The sequence below is a fragment of the Lissotriton helveticus genome, chromosome 11 (assembly GCF_964261635.1).
Source record: "Lissotriton helveticus chromosome 11, aLisHel1.1, whole genome shotgun sequence".
Classification (NCBI taxonomy): domain Eukaryota; kingdom Metazoa; phylum Chordata; class Amphibia; order Caudata; family Salamandridae; genus Lissotriton; species Lissotriton helveticus.
In genome coordinates, this window is record NC_136072.1 from 968,565,787 (window position 1) to 968,591,633 (window position 25,847).

The window sequence follows — 25,847 nt, forward strand, 5'->3', positions numbered from 1 at the left end:
GGGAAGGAGTGCATTCGCCATCACTTTCATGTTTGCTTTACTTCATGTTGACATCTTCTCCAATAGGCCAAATGATGTACTCAAAACTTTGCCTGCAGAAATAACATATAAGAATTGCGTGAAATCATAAGGCAATCTAGCTTTGAATTCCAAGTGGGCAACATTGCAATACATACATCCTATATTACACTTTAGATAAACAGTACCGTGTCTAGATGTTGTAATTGGACCATCATGGAAAATAATAGCCACTGCGGTAAACATTCTCCTGAAATAGATTTATGAGTTCCTTTAAAATTTTTAATTTTTGTTTCCAATTTTCGGCTGTTTGCTCTACAAAGTTGTAACATTAAAATGAAATATTTTCTAAATCTTTCTATATGTAATGTAGACAACATCTCTGATCTACAATGTGAACATCTCATCCTCATTTGCTGTTTTTTTTTCAATTTGTTAAAAGGTACTGATATACAGTCTGGTATTGATAAGTATAGGAATCATTCTGTTTATATTTGAGTGGTAGAAGTAATTGAACACTCTTCTCACTTATGATCCCATCTGTAACTTAGTTCAAATACGTTTCCAATGTGCATTCCTTCATGCTCTAATACTCTAAGCATAAGAAATTCTTGTGCATCTTGTATGTTGAGATTAAATGTCAATGAACCAGTACATATATCTAAAAGATGCTGAATGCCAGAAGCAGTAGGCATTTTACTTCTGTCACTTACCAACTGTTGAAATACATGATGTGGTGTTGAACAGACTCGTTTTTCATGATTTCCCATGATTTCATGATGTAGATGTGGTAGATGAAACACAATATTCAGAATCACAAAAGTATAACACTTGATACCTGAACTGTTTTCCAACTGGTATCCTACAATATGATCAACACTTTCCATTTTTTTCTTTACAACTTTAAGTTTCTCTTCAATTGTTTTCTTTTTTTGAACTTCAGTTTAATGTTTGACATATTTCCGTTTTGGACACTCTATAAGTTTCTCACATATGGAACACTCACCTAAATCAGGAGCACAAAGTCTTCTTAAATGATTGTACTCTCTTACACAATTGGCATCAGCACTAACCTTTTCCTCATCAAAATCTATCAAATACAAACCAGACAGTGTTATTACTCAAGACAATGCAATGTATGCAATTCCCTCTTTGAACACTGTACTTCCAATATTTACAAAAAGTCTGTCTATACTTGAACCTTGAGATTTATGAATAGTTACTGCGAATGCTAGAGACAGAAGTAACAGTTGTCTGCGCACATGTCTTACACAAGCAAAAAATGTACAACACAACACCCAATCTGTCTTACCTCATAAATCTGATCAAATCTTATAATAAAAAATTCTATTCCATTTCTAATTTGAAAATTTACCAAATCCACAACTGTTCCCATTGCTCCATTTACTAATCCTTCTTCTACATTCAAAGTACACCACACAATTACTCAACAGTTTTTACATACATATGAAGTATTTTCTAATCTTGAAGTTTTAGACACATACTTTTGAATCTAATTTAGCCAGTAGTTTCTCAGTAAGAAGAATTGTCGCTCCTTGGTGTTCGATTTTGTCAATAGTTTAAATCTCCACAATATCTTGTTTTTTCAGTTTGAGAGGTTGTTGATTAAATGTAGCACACTCTTGCACTGTAGGCATTAGACACACTATAGATTTGTTTTCTACAAGCATATTATAAATTACTTCAGCTGCTGTTTCTTCAGTTGTAAACAAGTTCCTTAGTAGTTGAGTTTCTAAAGCCTGTTTTCCATGTTCCTTCACAACACCAATTCTTATGTCATTAAGAATATTGCCATAATCTTCATCACCTGCTTGTCGCATATTCTTAACAAGTTCTTTATATTCAAAGTTTAGCCAAATATTAACCCTGGGCTTAGAGTGCATAGCGGGCTACGCGGAGTGCCACAGAGTTGCCACAGAGTTGGCAACAAACTCCATGGGACTACCTTTTAACCGTGGCGTCTCCGGGCTGCCCTCCTCCTCTTCTTCACCATTAGAAATACTGCTTAAGAAAACTGTGCATGCGTACATGCCAGTGCATGTGCATTTCTTACGAGAAATGCTGACATTTCCTCCCATGTTTCTTTCATCTCAGTCTTTTCAGATTTTGTTATATATGATGTAACGTAGCAAGCAACAACAATTTAATTATCTGCAACATACTGAATATCCATGTTTGCATTCCACATTTTCAAAATAACTGGATTGTAGTCATTAATGTATTTTGAAGCTTCTGTTCTTTTATAGTTGTATGTAATCTTGGGAGATTTCCGAGGTATTGTACGTCTTACTGCTGACAAAAAACTATTTACTCTTCCTTTAGAAATTATAGGATGTGGGAATCCAAAACAACATTTTGTATAAAATTTCCCTTTACACTTTTCGTCTGCACTATTTCCCACATCGATGAATTTGAAACATTGTCTCAAGCTCTTTTCTCCTCCATCTCTTGGAATGGCACATGTAACATACTGTTTGATGAAACAGTATGTTACAGTTTCATTACTATCAGTTCCAAAATTTGGTGCATTCTTTATCCATAATAGCATGTGTATTTGAGGAGCAACTCTGGCTTGGTACTCTATTCGTTAAAATAAAGCAGTTACTTCCCCAAGAGGTGGATTTTTTTTATTACAGATAAATGATATCAAAGTTTGAAACCTATGGTTAAACTACCTGCACACATTTACAGGATCTAAGGAATAGAGTTCTCCCGGTGTCTTCAATTCAATGTTTGTAACATTTGAATTTACTTCTCGTAGAAGTTCAAGTAAATCTTCCCATACATATTCAGCACAGCTAAGTCTTCCAAACCAAGTAGGTGTACCTAAGTTTCTTAACATGCATTTAAGTTCACCATGACGATGATACCGATGTTCATTGGTAGCATGTTGACACACCATCATATGAATTTACTGAGATTCTAAATGTACGTCCCTTTGTTGAACTTTGTCCATGAACTCTTTTGCAGAAACATGATGAAGATGAACTCCTGTTTTTAATATGTGGTTCGCTTCATATGAAAGTGTAGACCAATTGCTTTCAAACAGAAGATTAAATATATATGGAATGTATTGTGGAAATCCCAGATCTTCAGTGTACAATCATGTTGACCGGTATTCTGAAGCTGGAATCCGTATAGCTTGCTCATCAAATCGCCCACCTTATCCAGTGGGCAATAGCTGTGAAAAACACGAGTTTCTAAACTTTTTTCTCATACACTCATGGGAGTTTCCTTTACATCCTTCATTTGAAATAATTCAATACTATTTCCTATGATTTTTTCGAATGCAGAGGATGTAGTGTATAATGTTTATAAATCTCTTCACTCTTGGACTTTTCCACTTTTTCTATTTTGCCACTTGACATTACTGTTTTATTTTCTAAGCATATTACTTCTTCATCAACATTTACATTCTTACAAAACATATTATTCTGTATCGGGTACAATCCAACCTTTTGAAGTATAGTAACATCTACAAACTCTTGCCCGATTTTTTGACACTTTGTTGGTACATTATTTACAAGATTAGCTCCTAGCTCATTTTCCTCTCTGTCTACACCAACAGTTTCAATGTTTTTCTTAAAATCTAAAGGTAAGTTCACAACTGTTCCTTTCAGTCCTCTTTCTAAATATTTTGGTGGCAGCTTACCTGTTTTAGGCTCCTTACGAACCATGGCCTGAAATGGGTAGACAGATTGAATAAGAATAGACTCATATGCATTAAAGTCTGCCAGTTCCTGATGAATGGGTACCACCTCTAAGTTGTTATATACTGCTCTAGCTGGCATTTTGTTATCTTTCAATTTGTTTTAACAGTATTTACAAATAACTTGATCAGTAGCCAACTCAAACTGACCTTCTAACAACAAATAAACACCAAATTGCAGTCACTCATCATTATTTTCCTTTTTAAATATAAATCAACATTCCTAGTTTTACTTTTATAGTGAGTACGTCAAGAACAAATACTAACATAGTTTGGTTTTTCAGACCAAACTGTCTTCAACTTTGTAATTTCTGCTGCAAACTCATTAATACTAATTTCTTTCCTGTGTTATTCCACACCTACACTCATGAAACTCTCACTTTGACCATGCTTGTCTTCTGAACCAAAAAAAACAAAGCTGTATATCATCACAAACTTTTTGTACATCTGATACCAAACTGTGCTAAAGAGCTGTGTTCATTTTACTTCAACATAATGCAGGAGTTTTTACATAGTGGAGTCTCATTACTAACTTTCTCATTTCAGAGCGGCGTAGAGCTAACATTCTTAAATGATGAAAAGTAGTTTGGCACACTTTTCTTGAAAGACAAACCAGAGAATGACCTTGCAACTTAGTATATTTTCTTATTTTATATGGATCTAGTCCTTGTAACATCTTAGTCTTCTGTTTAACACTTTTTTTAATATTGTCGCAAAACAAATTGTAATGTGTCTCTAGATTCTTGTTGAATACTGCAAATACTGCAACAATTCCAATTATATACAGGAGCTTCTCTACGCCTCCCTTCAACTTCTTCAGCTATTACTTTGTCCACATTCCTAGGAAATATTTTTTCTTTTGGAATGGGAGAGCCATCTTTCGTCTCATAGCATCGACCACTAGCAACAACTGCATGTACTAATGTGTTCTCTTTTAAATAGCTTTCTTCATTAAAGAAAGGCTCAGTACTGGAAGGGTGCTTCCATTCACCGGTAAACGTTTTACAAAAGTTACTTATCTTAACAAGTCTTTTTCTTTTGCTTTTCTCTTTCATAAATACATTTGCTTTATCCAATGTTCTCCTTCTCTTCAATATTAATATAAATAATGTTCGTTTTAATTCAAAAGCACTATCTACAACACTTTAAATGTGTTGCTTTTTCTTATACACTGCTGATCTTTTATATTTTTTACAATATTTTAATAAATTTTGAATTACTCTATTTCTAAACATTCTTATACGTATGCTTTTTGCCTTCTTGTAATATGTGTTGTTTTCACATAAATGAATGTTCTTTTATCATTACAATTCTTCTTTTCCTTCTGATTTGTTGTAACACTTTTCTTTTTCCTTTCATTATTATTTTCTTTTTTTATCTCTAAGAAACTGTTTAGTGCTCTTACAAGAAGAGATGTTATCCTGAGTAACGTTTTGCTCATTTTCTAATGTACTCTTTTCACTTTTCTTTAAGCAGTACTGTTTTCTTTGTGCTCTTCTCTTTTCATGTTTTCTTGCCATCTTCGATTTGTGATCCAAATAAAGTAACTTTCTAAAACACAAAGAACAGTTTCAATAGTTTGTTACATCAATTAACATTCAATATTCATAATAACCACTAAGCAAATACTTACAATTACATTGCAACTCTCTTCATAACAAATAAAACAACAGAAGAAAACAGAAGTGCAGAAAGAAGCAAGAGAATTGCAGGAAGAGGAAGAATGGTACAGAAAGAGAGCGACAAGTGCAGAATGAAGCAAGAGAGATACAGAAAGAATCAAGACAGGTACAGAAAAAAGTAAGAGATGTGTAGAAAGAACAGAGTGAGATGCAGAAAAGGGGAAGAGGGTGCTGAAAGAGGCAAGAGAGTTGCAGAAAGAGGAACAAGAGATGTAGAAAGAGGCAGGAGAGGTGCAGAAAGAGAGAAAAAGGGTACAGAAAGTGACTCAAAGGGTGCAGAAAGAAGCAGGAGAGGTGCAGAAAGAAGCAAGAGAAGTGGAGAAAGAAGAAACAGAGATGCACAAAGAGGGAAGAGGGGTGCAGAAAGAGGCAAGTCGGGTGTAGAAAGAAGCAGGAGAGGTACACAAAGAAGCAAGAGAAGTGCAGATTGAAGCAACAGAGGTGCAGAAAGAGGCAGAAGGGGTGCAGAAAAAAGCAAGAGAGGTGTAAAAACAAGCAAGCTTGGTATACAAAGAAGCAAGAGTAGTGCAGAAAGAAGCCACAAAAGTGTAGAAAGAAGCAATAGAGGTGTAGAAATAGGTAAGAGAAGTGCAGATCGAGATGAGAGGTGCAGAAAGAGAGAAGAGAGGTGCAGAAAGAAGCAAGAGAGTTACAGAAAACAGCAACAGATGTGCAGAAAGATGTGCAGGAAGACACAAGAGAGATCCAGAAGGAGGCAAAAGAGGTACAGAACACAGCAAAAGGGTTGCAGAAAGAGTCAAGAGAGGTGCAGAAAGAGGCAGGAGAGGTGCAGAAAGAGAGAAGGGGGTACAGAGAGAGGCAAGAGAGATATAGAAAAAAGCAAGAGAAGTACAGAAAGAAGCAACAGAGATACAGAAAAGGGCAAGAGGGGTGCAGAAAGAAGCAATGGAGGTGCAGAAAAAAGAAACAGAGTTGCATAAAGAGGTATGAAAAGTGCAGAAAGAGCCAAGAGAGCTGCACAAAGAAGCAAGAGAAGTGCAGAAAGAAGCAAAAGATGCACAGAAAGAGGCAAAAGGGGTGCACAAAAAGGTAAGAGAAGTGTAAAAAGAAGCAACAGAGGTGCACAAAGAGGGAAGAGAAGTGCAGAAAGAAGCAAGAGAGGTATAAAAACAAGCAAGAGGGGTGTAGAAAGAAGCAAGTGTAGGGCAGAAAGAAACAACTGAAGTGCATAAAGAAGCAACAGAGGTGTAGAAAGAGGCAGGGGAAGTGCAGAAAGAAGCAAGAGATGTGGAGGAAAAAGGAGTGGTGCGGGAAAAAATAAGAGAGTTGCAGTAAGAGGCAAGAAAAGTGCAGAAAGAAGCAAGAGAGGTACAGAAATAAGCAAGAGAAGTGCAGAAAGAAGCAACAGAGTTGCAGACGCAGGGAAGTGGGGTGCACAAAGAGGCAAGAGAAGTGCCAAAAAAGGCAACAGGGGTGCAGAAAGAGCAAGACAAGTGTAGAAAGGGACAAAGGAGGTACGGAAACAAGCAAGAGAGGTGCAGAAAGAGGGAAAGAGGATGTGGACAGAGGCAAGAGGGGTGCAGAATGAAGCAAGAGAGGTGCAGAAAGATGCAAGAAAAATGCAGAAAGAAGCAATAAAGATGCAGAAGGAGTCAACAGAGAGGTGTAGAGTGATGAAAGAGTAGTGCAGGAAGAGGGATACAAAAAGAGAGAAGAGGGGTGCAGAAAGAAGCAAGAGAGGTACAGAAAAAAGCAAGAGAAGTGTAGAAAGAAGCAAGAGAAATGTAGAAAGAGGCAAGAAAGGTAGAGAAAGAGACAAGAGATGTGCAGAAACAAGCAAGAGAGGTGCAGAAAGAGGTAACAGAGGTGCAGAAAGAGGCAAGTGGGGTACAGAAACAGGCAAGAGAAGTGCAGAAACAGGCAACAGAGATGCAGAAAGAGGGCAAGGGATGTAGAAAGAAGCAAGAGGGGTGCAGAAAGAAACAAGAGAGGTACAAAAAGACACAAGATAAGTGCAGAAAGAAGCAACAGAGGTGCAAAAAGATGCAAGAGAGGTGCACAAAGAAGCAAGAGAAGTGCAGAAATAAGCAAAAGGGGTACAGAAAGAGGCAAGAGAAATGCAGAAAGAGGATAAAGAGGTTTAAAAACAAGCAACAGGGGTGTTGAAAGAAGCAAGTGTTGTGCAGAAAGAAACAACAAAGTGCATAAAGAAGCAACAGAGGTGTATAAAGAGGCTAGAGAAGTGCAGAAAGAGGCAAAAGATGTGCAGAAAGTAGCAAGATTGGTGCAGACAGAAGCAAGAGAGGGACAGAAAGAGGCAAGAAATATGCAGAAAGAAGCAACAGAGTTGAAGAAACAGGCAAGTGGGATGCAGAAAGAGGCAATAGAAGTGCTGAAAAAATCAACAGAGATGCAGAAAGAGCAAACCAAGTGCAGAAAGAGGCAAGAGAGGTACACAAACAAGCAAGAGAGGTGGAGGAAGAGGGGAAAGGGGTTCAGACAGAGGCAAGAGGGAGCACAATGAAGCAAGAGGGATGCAGAAAGATGCAAGAGAATTGTAAAAAGAAGCAACAGAGATGCAGAAGGAGTCAACAGAGAGGTGCGGAAAGAGGCAAGAGAGGTGCAGAAAGAAGGAAGAGGGATGCAGAAAGAGAGAAGAAGGGTGCAGAAAGAAATAAGAGAAGTGCAGAAAGAAATAACAGAGGTGCAGACAGAGGCAAGAGGGGTGCAGAAAGAGGCAAAAGAAGAACAGAAAGAGGTAAGAGAAATGCAGAAAGAGGCAGGAAAGGTGCAGAAAGGGCCGGAGAAATCAGAGAACATGGCACCTGCCGGCTGAGCAGACGCGCGCGCACTGGTAACTCCTCTCCTACCACGAACACACGACCTACATTGTGAGCTCTCGGTTTCCGTGCCCCCGGTTTTCATGTGCCGGAGAAGGATCACTAATTTTGTGGCTTTTCTGTGGGTGGATGACTTGGAGCTTCGGTGCCCCCCGCTCGCCTCACCTTTCGCGCTGGTGTGTTGCCATCCTAGAGTTGAGGCGTGGCCGTAGAGCGGCGGCCCACGGCCTCCTCCGGGTCAACAGCGGCAGCGCCAGTACCGGGCGATTTTTTGAAACTGTGAAGGCTGGCACAGAGAGCAGGGACCTCGCCGAGAGCCCTTCAACAGCTTTGGATTCCCCCACAGCCCCCCAACACAGATGTCATTATCGCCTCTCAGAGGCTGGCGTTTTCTTCACTAACTGACACCCAGAAAGACCAGCATATCCTATTTTCCCCATACTGTCAGGAGGATGAAGACAGCCAAGACGGTGGGAGGCTTCCAGTGAAACGAGGTAACGCCAATACTAAAACAAAAGAGAGGCAAGGTAAGAAAATCGGCAGAAGAGTGTCTGGAAGAGAAAAAGGGCAACCCAAGGAAAAGGGAAAAACGTATGGTGACCAATTAGCGGGGGTGGGGGCCAAGAACATCATAACTATCCCTACCACTTCTAAGTCAACTATCCCACCCTGTGATAACTCAGCCTTTCAGAATTACCAAGTAAAAGGCAGGAGTATTAAAAAAGGGAAGACCAAGGCAGCACCTAACACAGTGAAGGTCATCCCCTCATTAAGGTCCTTTTTTAGGGTCCAGTCTGAGGTCCTACTGATTACCAAGCAGGGGGTAGAGCAAGGGGTAGAGCGGTCCGGTATGCAGGCTGGCATGCAGCCTACAGGGATATCAGGGACAGATTCTGAGCTACCCAATTTGGTTTTTACTTCTGCAACAGATTTGGTTACAACAGCAAGAATTGTTATTCCCCCCACCACCGACACCAATGCTGCCACCACTGCCACTGCCAGACAAAATGTGGATGGAGCTGGGTTGGAAATAGATTTAGGACCTGGAAGTTTAGAGCAGAGCGGGTCTCCTTCCTCTCTACCTCCATCCTACCTGGAAACTTTATTTGCATCCTTAAAGGAAGATATCAAGCAAGGGTTCACTGTATCAGCTGCTAATCAAGGGGAGCTTAGGAGCTCCTGTGAGATCTTAGAAAATAAAATCGATCTCCTAAACACCAGAACAGAATCCCATGAACACTCAGTCGTGGAGATCAAAACTAATTTAGGGACAGCAGAGGCAAAAATCCAAGAGCTACAAAAGGGCAAAGCCACGCTGCGTGAGAGAGTGAAAACGCTGGAAAATAATTCCCGCAGGAACAACCTTTGTATTTTGAATATCCCAGAAGGGAAAGAGGGCTTCGACTTAAGAATTTTCATGGTAAATCTGCTAAATTAAGCCCTCCCACTCGATGATTCAGTAGAGTCCTTGACACAAAATATACAGAGAATCCATAGGGACCCTTTCCGGTTAAATCTAAATCGGACCAAGCCGAGGAAGATTCTCACTAACTTCCTGACGTATGCCGTGAAAGAAAAAATCTTGAACTTGGCATTAAAACAGTAAAAGGCAAGGATTTCACTTTTGAAGTTCGTTCAGACCTCTCAATAGAAACACTGGAAAGACAGTGGGAGCTCTGGAGAAGAATGGACAGTTTTAAAAAGATCGGTGCCACGGTGCAACTTAAATTCCCTGCCTTCTTGAAGGTAATGCACAATCACAGAATGCATAACATCAGGTCCATTCAGGAGGCAGATGAACTACTGGACAGCATCGGTAAAGGGCCCCATAAGCAACTAACCATGAAATAATGTTCTATAGGTTGAGCTGAGGGTACATACAAAGGAGGAAAAAGAGGAGAGAAAGAGAGGGGGAAAGGGGAAAAAGGTAAAAAATAAATATTTAAGCAAACAAAAATAAAATAAGAATAAAAAAAGTATAAATAAAGTATAAAAATGCTTTTTAACAAAAAGGGGAAATAGGGTTAATAGGGTTATGATTTAATGCGAGGCACAATTTTTTCTTTCTTTTTTTTCACTCTTAGGTGGGTAACACAAGGGTTAAAAAGGTAGAGGAAAAGGAGGTTAAGGGCGCCCCATCTGGACAACAACTAGTCCAGGTAAATAGGGGTTGGGTTCTCCAAGGGGGTTGGGGGGTATGGGGGCACAGGGGCATAAAATATTAAAATACCTAATTCGTCTTACTTTTCATAGGTTATGTTGACCAGAGCGTTTTAGTTAGGTTGGGATTGACTGATGGGCTAAAACCAAGGTGTTGCTGTGACTTTTTCCTAAGGAGGGCTGGAAGGCGGGTTGTTTCCCCCAATGAACTCCTTGCAGTTATTGTCCTGGAATGTTAATGGTTTGAGGGTGGGGTCGCGTAGAAGGAAAATTCTACAATATCTGAGAGACTCCCCGGCCCAAGTTTTGGTTATCCAGGAGACCCACCTCCTCGAGGCAGAGACAAAAGATCAGGGAGGTGTGGATCCTTTTTAAAAAGTCAGTCAAAGCAAAGATTTTACAATATAAAAGGAATCCAGGGGGCAGATGGTTAAAAATGAAAGTCTCTGTTAGAGAGGTTATTTTCACATTAATCGGATATTATGGCCCGAACTGTGACAACCCCACTAACCTCCAAACCATCTTCTCACACTTATTGGAATTTCTGAGCCGGTGATATGGGCAGGGGACTTCAATATCTTCCTAGATCCTAAATTGGATAAATCCCTCAATAGTGGAGCAACCACCCCTTCGAGATCAAGGATAGCCCTCTTGACAATAATGACGCAACTGGGTTTCAGCGATATCTGGAGAGAAAGGTCAGGGCAACAGATGGGTGTTTCATTTAGGAATTTCAAATACAAACATAAATCATGAATCAACTACATACTGGTTAGTCATACTCTCAGAGATAAAGTAAAGGACATAAACTATCTGCCATCGTATATGTCAGACCACTCCAGTATTATATTGACATTACAGAGCCTAGGTTCCCAACAGGCCAGAGGGTGGTCCTTTGACCGCACACTCCTACTAGAAGAAAATGAGTTGAGTTTCCTTTCTCGGGAAATAAACCAGTTTCTAGAGATTAATTTGGGAACCGCCCACATTTCTATTGTTTGGGACACTTTTAAGGCTTTTTTAAGGGGAACAATAACCAACAGGGCAAGTTATAGACGTAAGAAATATAGAGAAGCGATCATGGGCCTCGAGGAAGATATGAGGAAGGTGGAAATAAAATTAAATGCTCAAGAGGGAATCGGACAAAAGGAAGATCGGGAAATTAGTAAGAAATTAAAGGAACAAATGGAGTCGGTTCTCCAGGGGAGGCTTATGCCTGCCGCTGCCTGCCTCTGCTTGCTGCTAGGACGACCCAGCCGCCGCTGGGCCGCCCGGATCTCCCCCTGCCTCCCACGCTTGCCGCTTGACCCAGGGACAGACCCGCCGCCGGACGCCCAGAGGTTCCCGCCGCTGCCCCCCTGCGGCCCCGCCCACCACCAACCCATTGGCCACCCCGCTCCCGCCACCCAGCTGACCCGCCCACCCGGCTCCTACTTATGACGCCCCCAGAGCGACCGCGCGCAGCGGGAGCACCGATTGAGCGCCGAAGGTGCAGGTAAGCCCGTCTACGCCCGTCCACGCCTGGACCGCGCCCAGCGCCAGGACCCCTGGCCCCCGCAGACCCCAGCCCACCCGCCGGACGTACGACGCCGCCACCCTCAACGCACTCAACGCCGGCCGAACCCCTGGATGCTACCGAGCCACCCCGAGACGCACCCACGGACCCTTCATCTGCCAGTCCTGCAAGTTCTCCTACATCCGGACCTGCACTGCACCAGCGTCCACCAAGCAGAACACCAGCAGCAACCACCTGAAGTGCATCCTGCTCAACACCCGCTCCGTCCACAGACACGCCGTCGAGCTCTGGAACCTGCTCGACACCACAGCCCCAGACGTCGCCTTCCTCACGGAAACCTGGATGAACGCCTCCTCAGCGCCCGACATCGCCATCGCCATTCCGGACGGCTACAAGATCATCCGGAGAGACCGCGTCAACCAGACAGGAGGAGGCATCGCCATCATCCACAGGAACACCATCCGCATCACGACCAACACCGACGACACCATCGCACCCGCCGAACACCTGCACTTCCAGATCCACGTCAACCCCAAGACCACCCTCAGAGGCACCCTCATCTACAGACCCCCGGGACCACGCACACAATTCAGCGAGGACATCGCCGACTTCATCAGCCCGCTCGCCCTCCCCTCAGCCGACTACATCCTCCTCGGGGACCTCAACTTCCACCTGGAGAACAACGACGACCGCAACACCACCACCCTGCTGGAAAACCTCGCAAACCTGGGACTCAAGCAGCTGGTGACCACCCCCACCCACTACGCCAGACACACACTCGACCCGATCTTCTCTTCCAGCAAGGACATCGCCTTCAGCCACGCCACGGGACTCCAATGGACGGACCACAGCTGCGTCCACTTCAGCTTCAGAAGGACCACGCTCGACCATCACCAGCAACAGGCTCCCCGCAGAAGCTGGAACAAGATCACGGCAGACCAGCTCACTACGTCCTTGAGCAAGAACCCTCCCACCAGCACAACGAACCCCAGTCAAGCAGCCACCAACCTCACGAAATGGATCAGCGACTGCGCAGACGAACTCGCCCCGCTGAAGACCCCGCCGAGCAGACCCGGCAGCAAGAAAGCCCCATGGTTTAACGACGAACTCAAGAGCTCCAAGAAGAACTGCAGAGCACTCGAGAAAACCTGGCGCACAGACCCAACACCAGACAACATGACTGCCCTCAAGCTCGCCACCCGAAAACACCACCAGCTGATCCGCGCCACCAAGAAAACCGCATTCAAGGAACGACTGGACAACAACGCACACAACAGCAAGGAACTCTTCAACATCGTGAAAGAGCTCTCCAACCCCAACGCCGGAAACAACGACATCACCCCTTCGCAAGACCTCTGCAACTCCCTCGCCTCCTACTTCCACAACAAGATCGCGGACATACACAACAGCTTCAGCACTCAACCAAAGCACGCCACGACCGAACCACCGCCCCCCACCACCACCCTCCGCGCCTGGACCCCGATCAGCACCGAAGACACCATCCGCACGATGAACTCCATCCACTCCGGATCTCCGACAGACCCCTGCCCTCACCACGTCTTCAACAAGGCCGACGCTGTCATCGCACCCCACCTGCGGGACATCATCAACACCTTCTTCGACATCGCCACCTTCCCGGAGAGCTGGAAGCACGCCGAACTCAGCGCTCTACTCAAGAAACCATCAGCAGACCCCACCGACCTCAAGAACTACCGCCCCATCTCGCTGCTCCCGTTTCCGGCCAAAGTCATCGAGAAGACCGTCAACAAGCAACTGGCTGCCTTCCTCAAGACGAACGGATCCCTCGACCTCTCGCAGTCTGGCTTCCGGGCCAACCACAGCACCGAGACCGCCCTGATCGCAGCCACAGACGACATCCGAGCCCTGCTCGACAACGGAGAAACAGCGGCCCTCATCCTCCTGGACCTCTCCGCGGCCTTCGACACTGTCTGCCACCGCACCCTAGTACAGCGCCTCAGCAACGTCGGAATCCAGGAGAAGGCACTGGAGTGGATCACCTCCTTCCTCACCGGAAGGACACAGAGAGTCCGCCTCCCCCGTTCAGATCCAAGGCCACCGAAGTCATCTGCGGCGTTCCTCAAGGCTCCTCGCTCAGCCCAACTCTCTTCAACGTCTACATGAGCCCCCTCGCAGCCATCGCACGCCAGCACAACCTGAACATCATCTCCTACGCCGACGACACCCAGCTGATCCTCTCCCTCACCAACGACCCCGCCACCGCCAGAACCAACCTGCACGAAGGGATGACAGAAGTAGCCAAATGGATGTCGAACAGCCGCCTGAAACTGAACTCAGACAAGACGGAAGTCCTCATCCTGGGATCCTCACCCTCCGCCTGGGACGACTCCTGGTGGCCCCCCGCCCTGGGCAGCGCACCCAAACCAACTGACCACGCACGCAACCTGGGCTTCATCCTGGACTCCTCCCTCTCCATGACCAGACAAGTCAACGCCGTCTCCTCGTCGTGCTTCCACATGCTGCGAATGCTACGCAAGATCTTCTGATGGATCCCCACCGAGACCAGGAAGACGGTCACCCAGGCCCTCGTCACCAGCCGTCTGGACTACGGCAACTCCCTCTACGCCGGAACCACCGCCAAACTCCAGAAGAGACTCCAGCGGATCCAGAACACCTCAGCACGACTCATCCTGGACATCCCCCGCCGAAGCCACATCTCCGGACACCTGAGAGACCTGCACTGGCTCCCGGTCAACAAGAGAATCACCTTCCGGCTCCTCACCCACGCACACAAAGCCCTACACAACCAAGGACCAGGATACCTCAACAGCCGCCTCAACTTCTACGCTCCCACGCGCCAGCTTCGATCGACCAGCCACGCCCTCGCCGCCATCCCCCGCATCCGAAGAGCCACCACAGGAGGAAGGTCCTTCTCCTACCTAGCCGCCAAGACTTGGAACTCCCTTCCGACCCACCTCCGCCTGACCCAGGACCACATCGCCTTCAGGAAGCAGCTCAAGACCTGGCTATTCGAGCAGTAGCGGACCCCCCCCCCCCCCCAGCGCCTTGAGACCCTCCGGGTGAGTAGTGCGCTATACAAATGCTCTGATTGATTGATTGATTATGCGTAGGTGGGAAGTGAGCAAGATGGCCCATTTTGAGTACGGGGAAGGAGCTGACAAACTATTAGCTTGGAAAATCAAGGCAGACCAGCTCCGGAACCATATCAAGGAGATCTCAGTGGGAAATGGAGAACCCCCATTCTTTCAAATGCGGGCATAGGAGAGGCTTTTCTAGACTACTTTCAGGAGATATACAAAGAGACATCCACAGACAATAAATTTAAGGCTAAGTCTTGGCTTGACAATATCGCTCTAACACCTAATTGTTCCAAACAACAACTAGATTTAGGGCAGCCCATTATGCAAGAAGAAGTGTGGAAAGCAGTGGCAAGTGGGAAAACGGGCAAGGCGGCCAGCCCGGATGGGCTACTAGTAGAATTATATCATGCACTTGGAGAGAGTTTAACCTCATCACTGCGGCGTGAATTCCGCCGTAGTGCTGAACATTCCAATCGCGGGCGTGGTTATGGTGGCTCCCGGTCGTCATCAGCACACGCCCACCGTGACTTATGATGGCCGGGAGCCGTCATAAGCATGGAAGAGGTTAATACCAACAATAACTCTTCTATTTAATAAAATCTTTATAAATGGAATTAGCCCTCCGGCAACGTGGAATGATGCCACTGTTGTCCTCATTCTGAAACCAGGAAAGGACCCCTCCAGCTGTGGGTCTTATCGGCCCATATCGCTCTTGAACATCGATTATAAAATATATACAACTATTCTGTCTACTAGATTGGGGAGGTGGTCGGAGATATTCTTCATCCCAATCAAAAGTGGTTTGTGAAAGAGCGACAGTTAGCAGACCTCACTTATGATCTGGTCGGAGCAATAGATATCGCCTCCACATATTCATTGCCTCTTGCTGCCTTGACCCTAGAGGCCACCAAGGCTTTCGATAGGGTAAATTGGACCTACCTATCGGAAGTCATGGAGAAATTCAATCTGGGCGTAATATTTTGCCGGACAATACAATCAATCTATAAATCTCCATCTGCTAAGCTCCTGGTGAATGGTTGTCTTACAGAGCCATTTGGTATAACTAGAGGAACCCGACAGGGCTGCCCTCTCACCCCCTGTTGTTCTATATTTATATTGAACCATTTGCACAGAAATTAAGGGACAACCCTGATATCAAACCTTTTAGATATGGGGACTGGGAGAGAAGGGTAACCCTATATGCGGACGATATTTTGATACCGTCAGCAGATCTAGACAGAACTCTCCCGGCAGTTATTAAACTGGCTGAGGAGTTCGGTAGGGTCTCTGGCTATGAAAGTGCAGAAAGATGCAGGAAAACAGAAAGAGAAAGAAAGATGCAGCAACAGGAAGAAAGATGCCTGAGTTATTAAATAAGTGCATGGGTAGTGGTTTAGTGACTGCATAAGTGCATTAGTAATCTTTGCGTGACTGCATCAGTGCATGGGTATTGCCAGAGAGAATGAAGACGTGCATGTATAGTATCTTGGTGATAGAATGGGACCATGCATGGTGCCTGAGTGAATGACTGACTGCAAGTATAGTGCTTGAATGATTTGATGAATTTATGGGTAGTGCCGGAGGACTGGATGGGTGCAATAGTAGTATTTGCATAGTACCTGGATAGTACATGAGAGAATGCAAGAGTGTATGCTTACTCCCTGATTGAAAGGATGAGTGCAAGGATAGTGGGTGATTGGATAAGTACATGGATAGTACCTGAATCATTGCATGAGTGCATGGGTAGTGCCTGAATCATTGCATGAGTGCATGGGAATTGCCTGGGTGACTGTATGAGTGCATGGGTGGTACCTGAGAGAATGCAACAGTGTATGCATAGTGCCTGGGTGAATGGTTGAGTGCAAGGATAGTGCATGAGAGATTACATGAGTGCATAGATAGTCTCTAAGTGAATGATTGAGTGCAAGAGTAGTGCTTGAGTGTGTGGATGAGTGTAATAGTAGAACCTTTTTGCTGACACCTTTACTATTCACCAACTACTCAGAATGTTGGAGCGAGCTAAATTTAAAACAGCAACCCTTTCCATGTCACTGTTGTAAGTAACACAGTGTTTCTGAGGACATGAATGTGTGTGATTGTGCCTTTCGCTAGTGCCATGATACATAAAAAACATACAGATAGTAGAATACAACTGTTTCAGACCACATGCTCTTTATATTTGTGTACAAGAAGGTGTATGTATTCCTTTATGCTCATAATACAGGACACATGGGTGTTTAATAGTCTATTTGAGGGGCAATAGAATGCCTATATAAATCAGATATGTATGCCTGTGCAAGCAAATAATAGAACAGAACTGAGAACATTTGTCCACATGAAGGAGAAGCTACCAGTTTCTTATGCTAGCATCTTCAGATGCATAACACATGTGAGAATACATGTAAAATAGATACATATCTCAGTCACGAGAACACACAGACCTTCAAACTTGACACAGTGCACTTCTCATTTCAAACAGACACCTACATTTATACAGCCTACTTTGAGTATACCTTTCCACAGTCTCATACAAAATAGCCTAATCCCTAATACCTCTGCCAACATGTCTTAAACCTCACTTTACTGTTGCAGCTTGATTTTCACTGACTGCTCAGAATGTTAGACCTACCAAATTTAAAACAGCAATCATTCCGATGTCACTGTTGTAAGTCTAACCATATTTCTGATGGTATGCATGCGTGTGTCTGTGTCTTTTGCTAGTGACATGATACATAAACAGAAACATAGAAACACTTGAATTTCTGTATTGCAGGCCACATACTCTCAAATATCTTATGTAGAAGAAAGTGTATGCATTCTTTTCTGATCATAATACATGAAACATGGGTACAGAGTTATATAGACTGGGATATAGTTTAATACATCTGTCAACATGTTTTAAACTTCAGTGTTCTCAACTACTTTCATTAGAGACTCATGAAGAACACATATTTCTATACACAACCTATTTCAATCTCCATTTCAGTACAAGGTATAATACACCTTCATATATTTGGTAACATATTTCAAACATCACATTTCTCTAATGCTTTGCAAGCTTTATAAATAATGCTTTACAAACTTAAAAGAATCACTACAAAGACTGAAACACTCCTACGCAATACATAACACACCTCACACATTTGTAACTCACCTCTGAAATACTATTGCAGAATATGAAAATGTCAGAAACTCCTAAAAGCTTTTCTTCCCAACACAATGGTGCACCACTCTCAACAAGGTAAAACCAGTAGTGCAAACTTTCCCTCTCTTTTTGCACACAAATGAATGTTGTAACAAATCAAAACGCTCACTTCATTTTTTCAGATTCTAAAAGCCATTTCTATTGGTTACACATATTAACCCTTTATGACTCTCTTCCAAAAGTACCCCATCTGGTTCTGTGATTTACAGGAGTCGCAACTCCATCGCTGTGCCATGGTGTAGCTTTGCAATGGAGCCACGAACCCTTACGGGAGTTCAAAAACCTATATCAATAATACTAGTATGAGTTTTTAACAACACACCACTTCTAAACATAGTAATGATTTGGGGAAACTTTCTTAAGTAGTATATCACTTATTTATAACTTAGCATTTCATATTTCAGTTTCAACCCTTCCCCCATTCTGTTTAATCCTAGTCTCCATAGTAACATTTTCTGCAACATTCAACTGTACCACAAGGTCACAAGTTCACCATATTTTCAAATTCAGAACACTAGCTTACAAATGCAAATGGCAGGTTTGGTTGACTTTTGCTAAATATCAGCTTATCCTATCTACTGTACCTATAAACATTTTTCAATAAACAATCAGAAAAATTCTTTTTCAGGAAAGTAACATGCATCCTATTTTTTAAGTACACAATGTTTATGTACAACTGATCAGTTATCTGCTTTTTTAAAAACACCATTCTCTCTACCATTTTAGATACCTCTCATTCTACCAACTGACTTACTCAGCTACAGACGTCTTTTGATTCCTTCCACACATCCCTTCAAAATGTTTACAGTATGGATTGTAGGCCACAGCTATGTTTTCTGGGGCAAAAGGTATGCTGAACGCAGATGTATTGACAAAGACCTAGGTTTGCAAAATGTGGGTATTACATGGTTTGCACAGAGAGGATTAAAGTGGCACCAATTGATGCCTTTGGTTAAAACCTTTTTGCATCTCCAATCCCCTGACCTCACAATTGTACACAGTTGTGGCATTGACCTAGGCACATTGACTGGGGTAGGGCTGGAAATCCTAATGAAGGATACCTTTGCACAAATGATGTTGCTTTTCCCTCAAACTGTCTTTGTATACTCTAACATATGCCAAAGACATAAATGAAAGTAGTCAAATCAATTCTGTCCATAGATTGACAAAGCTATGAAGCATGTTAATACAGCTGTTTCTGCTTACCTGAGAGACCATAGGATGGGCTCCATCTATAACAACAATCTATGTTTTGATATGCTTGACATCTACAGAAGTGATGGAGTTTACTTCACAGATGAAGGGAACCATATGTTTCTCAACAACCTTAAGTTTTGCATTCACACTTACATGTAGCTGTAACAAAGTCATAATGAACATGACTCTTATTAGAGCTACCCTATAACCCAACAGTGAAAGATATATATTTTTTAACACATATTCTCTTTTTAAATATTTTCCAGATTCGCGAACCCACAAAACAAAAAAAAAAATTTAATGTACTACAACACATTTCACTTTTCAAGTTTAACTTTTAATTTATATTATTTCGAACTAAATTTTAATGTGATTAATAACTTCAATCTCACTAGCTCTATAAAAAAGTACACAACCTACCTTCTGAATTGTGTACTATTTAATTATTTATTTCAGGTGGATCTGCGAATCCACCACGAAGTTACACTGGGGGGCACGCTGAGAGCCGCAATAGGGTCGCAACTCCTACCATGAGAGAAAAAAATTGTTATTTAATGCCCCCACTTCTATAGGGTTATTTCAGCCCCAATGACCCCATCCCCCATCCCCCATCCCACAGGGCCCTGTAGCCCCCCTTCCTTGAGCCACTTTTCCCCCTGGGACCCCATCCCCCGGGCACAGCCATCTTTTAAGGGTCCTCGGGGGAGCATGAAGGCCCCTGCGGTCCGGCCGGCTTCTGCCTTCTGCAGGGGTCGTCATTGCTTTTTTTCCCCCAGGGAGCTGCTGACATGCTGCTCCCTAAAGGTAAAACGCAAAGTGCTCAACTGTGAGCAAGTGAGAGTAAAATGCTCTTACTTGTTCACACTGGAGCACATGTTTGCTATGGGATTTGTTTTTTTACATTTTCGACGAGATTCACGCATCCTGCACGAATCCCAACAAAAGCTTTTAAAAAGGCTTTTTTTGGCCCACTGAGTCCCTGTGGGACCCCCTGAGCATTGCTTAGAGAGTCAGGGTGCTTATATCCTGCCCCCATTTCTTCTTGTTTTACCTTTTTTCTTGTGACTCAGTTCAACAGTCACAAGATGGCTTCCAACACTTCCTGGTTTGAAGTGTTGACAGCCAATCAGATTACAGGCACGAGATCGGGAGGGTTCGCTGATCCTTCGTGGTGAAATATGGATATCTGTAAATCTTTTAATTTCTCAAAAACTACTGAACGGATTTACACCATTTAACAAAAAGAGTGCACTCTGCACCAAGAGCCACCTTTCTGCCAAATGTGGCATAATTCAGTTCGGACTGTAGCTCCATCAACAGTTTTCTATGGAAATTAACATGGAGAAAAAGTGCTTTGGAAACCCCCCTTTTTCTCAGCCCACCTGATGAATCACCCTAAAATGTTCAACACATGAGCTGAAGTGAGCGGACCATTCGTTTTGAAAATTTCACAAAGATTCGTCATACGGTGCCAAAGATATTGGCAAAAGAAAAAACACTTTTTGAATAGAAACAAGTTCCTAACAATACCTACCAACTGGAGACCGCCAGTAGGTAATATATATATTTGTCATAACACAACAGGATTATAATACGGTCACTGTAGCCTAACTAGTACTATCAGTAAGCATTAGAGCCATATAGATTATTATCTATGGGACAGCAACATGCTTAGATAGGCCATTCAGGGCACGATTCTGGCGAACCGATATAGGTGTTAGATGGAGGTAATTGTCCCTAAGAGAACAGCAGTATGTTCGATCTGGGCAACAAGCGGAGACAATGTATGTATATAGGAAACGTTGTGTGTAAATAGTGTACATAAGATTGTTGATAATGAATTGCAATATTGATCCAGCAGTATAATTATATATGTGTATGAAGTAATACATGTAGATTGTTTCATTGGGAAACAATGAAATTTATGACTCCCTAACACACTCTAAGATGGCGCCCGTAGAAACACAACCATGTATTGTCCGGCAATTAAGTCGTGATTAACCACATGTTTAAGTATTGCCATGACAACGGCGCCCGCCGACATTGACAAAGGCAGGATTGCCGAAACGCATTTGTTTTCTGAGTTTTTTGCTGAATAAATCTAAACGAAGATTTAACTAACGTGAGTGCTGGTCCATTCTACTTGTTGTGGGGAGCTGTATATTACGAGCGACACTGCAGCCGCAGCCGGAGCACCCGTTCGAGAGTGCTGAGCCTTCAGGCAGAATCACGGAGTGTTGGGAGTACGGTAAAAGGCATCAGCACCACTGAACAAGCCAGAGTACGGGAACCCCCGAGGAGCTGACATTTCGTGGACTTGGTGGTGTAAGGAGACTTCGGCCTCTATATACTTGATGCAGTAAAGCGAGTTAGAAGGTGAACTGATAAGATCAATTAATTTTTAACGAGACGGCAACAGACATCTTTAACCCCTTCAGTGCTAATGACAAGGGTAACTCGTCATGGAGTTTCCATTGATTTCAATGGAAAGTCAATGGGAAGAGGTGGGTGTACCTTAGCATCCAAGTGGTTAAGAACCGGGCAGGATCAGGGGCCTGAGGCAAAGGGGCAAAATAATTACCTACAACTGGAGAGATTTCAAGAGAGGGAAATAAGAAAATGGTGGGAAGCCACCAGTCTACAGAACTATATTGAGGTGAATAGAGTACCCAGGGGCCTGAGGATTTACACGGTCCCTGCGTACGAGAACCCAGACCCAGAGCTGCTCAATGAATGGGTAGAATATACTGCTGGTTCTTCACAGGGGTTGCTAAAAATATTAGTAAAATTTGCGTGGCTTAACCGCGCCAAAGCATTGGAGGAAATAGAGAAACTTCGTGGATAGCGCTAAACACGTGGAGGAGAAAGAATTGATATACAAATGGCTGACCACCTACGAGAGGAAGATTCAGGAAAAAAAGCAGCAAACGTTTGAAAGAGACACTAGGAATTACGAACTGGGAAGGATACTGACCTTCGCCAGGAGATACGACGCCCCTAGACGTGACCTGAGAGCAAAGAAATGACCTGTGGGAGAACACCGGGACACCTTGCAATCAGAGGTAATGAGTGCGGAACAGTCTGAGGAGGAAGGAAGCTTAAATCAGAATACTTCACGCCAAAACCTTTTTCACGAGGAATTCAGCCTAATCAAGCAGACGTGGCTGAGGGGGGGTAAAGGATGACCACCAGAGTCGAAACCCACAGAGTCACGAGGGGAGGCGGCAGGAAACACCAGCACAAACACAACGAATACCAGGAACAGGAGGGGCAGGAACACCAAGAAATGAGGGATAACTTGATGATTGTGAATTTGACAACGAGAACTCTATCACCAACGGAGAAATCAGTTTTAACTTTAGGCCTGACTTTTTGCCTGACTGAGGAGTTTGAATATACACAAACTAGGATAGATCTGTTTACGTATATTCGAAAATTGAAACTGTATAAGTTCTTCAAATTAAAGATCCACGGGCAAAGAAGAACAAAAAATAACAATCCGTTAGAGGTAACGGATGCCCTAACTGTGAATGAACTCGAAACCCTGGCGACCATGGAAGAATTAAGACTCGGAGCTGGCACCGACAGCACAACAGTGGAGAATGTCTCCGATGGACCGGAAGCCTTTGGGATAGTACAAATGGGAGCCCAAGTCCATTCAGGCCCATTTTCAGATTTTACCCACAGACACCAGTTGATGCCATCGACATTTTCTCTGATAATGTGAACAAAGTACTACTGGGGCTAAGGTTAAAGGAAAGATTGCCTCTCAGATGGAATCTGTCAAACAATCAGAGGGTAGCAATAAAAGAGCTGAAAAATGACAGAACAATTATAGTGAAACCATCGGACAAAAGGGGCAATATAGTTCGACAGACGAGGGAGAACTACTGCAATGAGGCCCTTAAAAAACTACAAGATAAGAACAACTATGTTACTGTGACAGAAAATGATTACATACTAAATATACAATATTTTGAACAGATGATTGGTAAGTGGCTGTGCAAGGGAATTTTATCACTGGAGGAATATCGCTTCCTGCAGAATAAGCATCCCAGAATCCCTAAATTCTACCACCTACCGAAAATCCACAAGAATGCCCCTAGCCCACCAGGACATCCAATAGTCTCCTCATTAGGAGTCTTAACGGAGAACTTATCAAGATACGTGGACCATTTCTTGTTCCCTTTTGTACTGCAATTGTCTTCGTATACACGAGAAATGAAGTATTTCCAGATGCAAATACAAGGGATTGAATGGGAACCAGACTTTGTGATGGTAACACTCGATATGTCAAGTTTGTATACCAGTATAAGACACACCAATGGGTCGGAGGCAGTAAGATTCTTTCTAAGGGGAAGGTCTCTTAGGTTCCTGAAGCATTACATCATGTTGGAAGAATTTATATCTTTCTGTTTGAACAATACTATTTTTCTCTTCCAGGACCAAAGATACAGGCAGTTATAGGGTATGGTAATGGGCACCTGCTTCACCCCCAGTTATGCAAACTTGTTAGTTGGCTGGTGGAAGAAGCGGGTGGCCTGGGCTGATACAATGGATACGTGGGTTGGCAGTATTGTTTGTTGAAGGAGGTACATTGATGACCTCTTCATAATTTGGAGAGGGTCAATGGAATCAGCGAAGGAATATTTCCTGTCTGAATGATAACAATCTTAATCTGAAGTTTGCAGGAGAGCTAAGTACCACACAAGTGAATTCTTTTAGATCTAACGGTTTTTGTGAGTGAGAACACATTGCACACAGCCCTATATAGGAAGAAAACAGTGGGCAATTCTGTTCTGCATGGGACTAGTAGCCACCCACAGAACCGGATTCAGAGCATCCCCTATGGGGAACTCTTACAAATCAAAAGGAACAGCTGGAGGCAGGAAGATTATTTGAGAGCAGCAGATCAGAGCCTGAATCGCTTTAAAGTGAGAGGCTACCCATGAAAGATACTGGAGGCGGCAAAACTTAAAGCAGAGAGGAAGAACAGGACTGATCTCATACAGGGTGTGGAGAGACAAGAAAAGGAAGGGAGCACTAATAACTTCAGAATGATAACACGCTTTTCTAACACAGCAAGTGAAGTTAGAGCAATCATGCGTAGAAATTGGCGGATTGTGAAGTCAGATGCAGTCATTGAGAGGGATTTGCCAAAGCAACCGGGCATAACTTTTAGGAGATCCAGATCTATAAAGGACCATCTAGTCCAGAGCCACCTGATGACAGTGAAACCTCAACAGGGTCTTGCAGACTTACATGGCTCGTTTCCCTGTGGAAGCAAGAGGATTACCACATATAAGATACCTGGGATGAAGACACCAAGGAGAATAACGAAATTCATGACGTGTAGTACCACATTTGTGGTTTACTGTCCAATCTGTCCGTGCAACCTATGGTATGTGGGGAGCACAATTAATCAGATGAAGATGAGGATTTTAGAGCATCAGAGGGCCATTGCCAGCAACAATATTAATTATCCAGTTGCCCGGCATTTTGCAAACTACCGCAAGAACGACAGAATGCTCTTGCAGTATTTCTGCCTGGACCATGTCCCTAGAGATGTTAGAGGAGGTGACAGGGAGAAAAGATTAAGGAGGCTTGAATCGAGATTTATCATAGACCTCCAGTGGAAATTTCCAGGGGGCTAAACAGCGGAGAGGAACTTGTTGTTCATCTAGTGTCCCCATAGAACTGTGGGTAGTATATGGGAGTACAGGGGGAACCCTTGGTACCCTCTCGGGCATCACCCATTGGCTAAGGAGGCAATGGGTGCTCCTTAGCCAATGGTCCCTTGGGCTTCAGCACCCTTGGGCTTTCACCAAGCTCATCTTGTCCATACATACAGATTCACACCATTCTCTCAAGTTAGTTACAATGGTAGTGTCTTAACACTCACCCATATTGTCGCACCTATGTGTCGAGAACTGGTCATAGGATTCCTCTTCTTTCTATATGGAGGACCCTGTCTCTATTTTAAGAAAGTGATAAAACAACATAGAGGAGCAGGTGTTATCAATAGCGTTCCTCCCCCGCTTAGTTTTAATAGATTGAGATTTCACATTTATACCTACTTAGGTTTTAAAGTTTTTTCTTTTTTTCTTTTATTCCTTTGTGGTTCCTGGGGTTATTTTCTTATTAAACCTTCAATCCCCAATTTCTGAAATAAATGTTCCTTGATAAACACAAAGCAACAAGAGCTTTTAAATTATTTAGTGTTTTCTCCTGTTTTCTAATTGATACAAATAACATATGGGGCGTTTATCTGATACCTTGTATCATATCTGTGGATGCTGAACTGTTTTTCTTTCCACTGGGATTCACGGCCACTTCTTGGTTTAAGGGTCCTTCCTAGTGCACCCCAAGAGACATGTGTTAGGAGATTTTAATATCCATCCATGTGAGGATCCGAGAGTTATGCGTTGGAGCTTCAGTTTATCCTCTTTTGATAGGGC